The 5,611-nt window shown below is 25.8% G+C and overlaps 1 long non-coding RNA gene across 1 annotated transcript; it reads right to left on the bottom strand.

The window, feature by feature from the left end:
• Nucleotides 1-1,621: 1,621 nt before the first annotated feature.
• Nucleotides 1,622-5,340, bottom strand: LOC107882756. The gene is made up of 6 exons (XR_001678899.2): nucleotides 5,116-5,340; nucleotides 4,824-4,953; nucleotides 4,159-4,745; nucleotides 2,978-3,151; nucleotides 2,775-2,909; nucleotides 1,622-1,853 (listed from the first exon to the last, which is right to left on the bottom strand). It is a non-coding gene; the product is annotated as an uncharacterized LOC107882756 (long non-coding RNA).
• Between the last annotated feature and the right edge of the window lie 271 nt (nucleotides 5,341-5,611).

Raw genomic sequence — 5,611 nt, 5'->3', positions numbered from 1 at the left:
ATTTATTTATTTATAGTATTCAATTATAATTACTATTATTATTACAATTTATTATTATAATAGTGCTGAAAAATATTCCTGTAATTATTTTGAGACTAAAAACATTTTTCATATGAATTTTAAAATACTGTTGTATGTGGACCGTCAACGACCTAAAAGATAATACTTTGCAATAAAGTTGAACAGTCAACAGTGAATGAAATAATAGTGTATTTTCAGTAATTATAAAGTGTACAAAAGTCATACGGCGTGTGTGTATTAGGCTGAGCTCTAGACTTTTTTATTTAATACTTAGATCATATTTTGTATATTTTAAAAGGTCACGACTCAAGACTATTAAGAGTACCTAGTTTATGTCTATACATTGTTAATATAATATAAGAGATAATTATAATATAGTACAATATAATATGCATTTGCAGAGCCATGGCTTTCAATTATATGTTATGATGTTGAGATGGTTTATGAGTTTGTAACTTAAGAGTTAAAAGGTGATATTTAAATTTGTTATATTATAGATTTATTAAACAAATTATAAATTAGGTATGTAAATATGTTAAATATTTTCTTTGTTTCATACAACAAATCAACTTTTAAAAATGACCACTTGAAAGTTGACGACTTTTAGATACAATAAACTTTTTATTTTTATTTTTCACAATAAATATTTCAAGAAAATAAATTTCATGAAATTTTAAAACTCTAACAATACGTAAGCCCGGCAACGACTGGTAATTCAGCTAGTTATTTTATAAATCTATAAAAATTAATAATAATTGTTTTATTCATACTCTTTTATTTTTGTGTTAATCTTTGATTCATAGGTTAGGTTAGGTTGACTGGTGGACATGCTTATTTTTTGTAATAAGATTTTAAGGAGTTTAATATAGGCAATTTACACACGGTGGGCATGCGGTCGTATAAATGTGTGCGTACTACGTAGTAAGCAGTGTTCGACTTGGCAAAATTAAAGTAGGGGGACTCTGTTTACTTTTTTAAAAAAAAAGCGTCCCATCACTTGTTAAACGTTAACACGGGGGCTCCGGGGCTATGTCCGTTATTTTGTTTTTCCAGGCGCTTTTGTAAGCTACTGAGAATTTTAAATGTTGACCTCCTCAATGTACCAACTAGATTCAATTTACCACCAGAAAAGATACAGAAGTTGAAAATCGAAGTATTATTTCGACTACTTATCGTGTATACATACACAGATAAAATAAAAATTAATAAAAAACACATCATTGCAAAATCAATAAATTTATCGCGCCACTCAGAATCCAAAAGATGGCGATAAGATATTTTATTATTTAACCTTAGATTCTATTTTACCATTTTAACCACTTTATTGGTAAATTTACCAATATTTTTTTACGTAAAATATTCTCCATCTCTAACAGGATGAATGTGACATATACGTCTTGGACATACAAATGTAATTAAGTATTTAAGTACATCATAATTCATAATAATAAAATATAAATACTGTAATCGTATATCACACGACACACAACTACAATACCATCCCCAATCTTATTTTTAATTTTACTTTTTTGTGTTATTTAGTATGAGATTTAAGAACTTTAATTTTTTATTATGTTATAAGTTAAAAATGAATTCGAAATGTGACAAAATAGGTAGTATTCATAATGCATACATGAGTACATGACATAATTTTTTATACATGTTATTTGCATTTTTATTTTCTTGTAGAGATGTCTAACACTTATTAGTTCTTTGTTCAACAACAAATATTTATTCTACTGTTTACCTACTTTTTTATTTTGCTCCGCCTCTTGTTATTTGTTCATTGGTGATGAAGTTCAATTTTTTTGTGTAGCAGTAGTATGCAGTTCCTGATTTGAAAAGAATACATTAAAAAAGTGTAGTTCATTTTTTAGTTTTAATGTTAAAATGATTATACATTTTATGAATTTAATCTATACGAGTATTAAAGAGATATACTTGATTAGAGTAAGTAACATTTTAAAATTAGATACATACCTAATAGGTTATAGGTACATAAGAATGTGTTTTTTTTTAAACATACCATTATTTTAACTCAATATTAATTACATTCATCATACATTTTACACATTCATACATTAATACATTTTTTGAGTAATAGTTAATAATATTATATCATATATACTTGAAACGTGAATTCTACATATTTTTTTATTAATTGTGATAGTTACTGATATTGTGAATGATACTATTAGTTCATATAAGCAAATTAATAAAAATTGGAAATTTACTACATGCATTATTATATTATTCAATGTTAACATTTAATTTTGTTTTGGAAAAACTGCCATTAAAATGTTTACATTTGTATCATATAATGTATTATCATATAGTTATACCCACATATTTTATGAATATTTAGTAACTAATGTTAATAATGTAATTATAAAATAGGTAATGTTAGTAGTTTTGATCTATTACATCCATATGGAAGCTATGTATTATATTCATTATTAATTCATTAATTTTTAATATGGAATTCAGTAATTTGTATTAATAACGGTCAGATAGTTTTTTTTGATTTATGAATGATGCTTTACACCTTATAGTGCAATTATGTTTAACAGTTAATTGTAGAGCTTTCGTGGTTTTCATACTAGAACCTAATAATAATAAAAAAAAGGTCTAACATTAAGATGGTATAATGTTAAATACCCAATAATGTAAAAACTATATATTATATTATTTTTAATTTAAGCCTTGTATGGTCAACACACTTAGTATAAAAATGAATAACATAAAATTCTTACATTATTTTCTGCTATCATTTTTTGAATGAAATATGCTGTGGAAGGGCGTTCTTGAGATAACATAATATACTATTCAGAAAGTTTGTCATAACATAATTAGCAAATTTGTTTTGGTAACAAGTTATCTTGATGGATCTAAAAAGAATATATAAACTCAGTTACAACAACATATTTAATTTCCATATTTTGATGTATTAACTTACACTAATTTTTAAGATTGTCCGAAACACAATTTTTAGAGGCGTAGAGTCGATTTCATCTTCAAAAATATCATATAACACCCATAAAATTATTCTTTTTATTTTGGATGCAAATTCAGCAGACATTGAAGTATAGGTTGTGTTGACACAATTTGTAGAAGACATTTTAACCTTTTTCTGTAATTCATGAGTTAGAATAAATACCAAAAGTTCATACTATTTAATAGCCACTTTACAAGCAGTAGATAAAAACAATGAATCAAAATACTTATTAAATAAAAATCAACAAAATAAAGCAATAGGCAATGTTAAGAAAAATTAAAAATATCTTATTTGAGGAAAATTATATAGGTATGAAATATTAAGAACTCTAATCAGTAACTCAATCCAAGAAAACTGCATCAGCAGTATTAAGTGGATATTGTACTGTGAATATTGCCATTGTATTTATTATACAATGGGTAGCAAGTCAATGATTTTTTTTTTAACTCAGTTAAGTTAAGTTAATATGCACCAATAACAAAAAGTTAAAAATTAATACACACTTTGTGTTAAATTGTTATTAAGTTAAAAAAAAAGTTAATCTGTTTAACAACTCTAGCGTACTTATTTTTTTTCTAACCCAAAACTAAATTATAGACTAAAGTGTTTATACTCTATACAGTATTTTCATATAAGTTATATTTAAATGATATACATTTTTAACTTTCAACAATTCACGGTACTTCACGGTATTTTTTGACATGAAAATAAAATAGACTGAAATAGTGAAATATACTAAATTAAAAACAAAATAAACTAACTTAACTTAGGTACTTCTTAAAATGAAAAATTAATTTGTTTATTTCACATTAATTAAAAAAGAAATTTAGTAAGCTAACAGTTAAGTTAATGAAAAGTTAAAAGTAACTAGTTATGTTAAAAAGTTTAAATTAAATTAACTGTTTAACTATTTAAATTGTTAATGCCCAGCCTTGATGGATAGTATTAATTAATATATTTTTGTCTACTGGTTATTTGAGTTTATAAACATATCATGCAATACTGCTGTAGCTATAATACTAATAAGAGTAGTTTGATTTAAGTTTGAAATCCAAAAGATTACATCTCTTGTAACAATTTGTGCTTTTTACAGAACAACACATATTGTGGTTGTCTTATAAAATCATCATATTTTTTCTTACCTGATATCGTACTTCTGCTTCAGTAATAAAGTTTGAAAGAAGTGTCATAAATTAATTACAACGTGCATAACCTCCATCTCCTACAATTACAGAATCTCAAAACTCATTGCTCTGAAATTATGTTCTTAATAAAGAGTTATCAAATATTGTTGAGTCATTTACTGAACCGGACCATCTAATAATGTGTTTATAATATAATATCAGTATAAAGTGAATTTATAATAATTAATAGTTGAAGTATTTTGCTTCAAATTAACTCTAATCAAGCCACAATATTTGGAAGCTGCAAATTACTGTTGCATATGTCTTGAACATTGATTGAAAAATAGCCTTTTTTACTGTGGAATCTTTATCCAATATTTTTATTGGGAGATTATATTCTGATGCCTAATCTATTGCTCCCATGACTTAAGAAAATTAGCACATTATATAGAAATCTTCATAGATCAATTTTCTGTCAGTTCCTGTTTTTGCCATTTGAATGTAAAATACTATCTGCTTTAGTGATGCTATACCTGTTGATAGTCTTTTTATAATACGGTACATATGCGTTATTTATGGATTCGTATATGGTCTCCTAGAACTGCCTAAAATTTGGTATACATAAGTACAATATATTAAAATGCTTCAATAGACATGTATCTATAACAATCTAAAATATTTACCTGTAAAGCACCAGTTGCATAATATCTAAGTTCAATTAAAAGCTGCAATATTGATGACAGTGACATATTGTGGTATGTAATTTGGCATAAACCATCTTGAACCATGTTCAGTAATCCAATAAAAATTTTTCTAGACAACCAGATAATATATACATACCAAATAATTACTTAAGTAAGAAGTTCATAAAAATAGAAACTATTATTTGTATTTAACCTTTAGACCAAATGTAGGCCTTACTATTTATAATAAAATAATATGTGAAAATAGTCAAATAAAATATTTTATAAGTACCTGCCTGAATCTCTGTTTAAAATCTGTATTCTGCAAATGTATTATGGATCTATCACGAAAATTATGTGACACCTGAAGCACTTCAATGATATAATCATTCATCATTCGTTGAATTAGATGAAATATTTTATGAGTGTGATGGTAAAAAGTGAAACAAGGTATTCTTTGAATGTGTATTTAATATTTATGTTTTATATTTTAATTGTAATTTTCATAATAAAAAAAGGATGGCTGATAAGAAATTATATTCCTTATCACCATATTGACGAATCTGTCCAAGTGGATTGATATCAATCCATCTATTAATCCACCTTGGGATCTGTAAAAGTTACCGAACCAAAATCGGACCTGTACTTTGGTAGTTTAGTACTTTAGTACCTGAGTACTGATAAATTACAGACCCGTTTACGCTAACAAGCGTTCAAGCTTCAAACCGTACTAAATTTTTTAACGTAGGTATCTCAAGTTACGACTGTTTTCGTTACCCGCTAGTAAT

This window comes from Acyrthosiphon pisum, chromosome X (assembly GCF_005508785.2).
Source record: "Acyrthosiphon pisum isolate AL4f chromosome X, pea_aphid_22Mar2018_4r6ur, whole genome shotgun sequence".
In the NCBI taxonomy this organism is placed as follows: domain Eukaryota; kingdom Metazoa; phylum Arthropoda; class Insecta; order Hemiptera; family Aphididae; genus Acyrthosiphon; species Acyrthosiphon pisum.
Note: the sequence above shows the minus strand (reverse complement) of the source record. Positions and strands in the feature narration are given on the sequence as shown.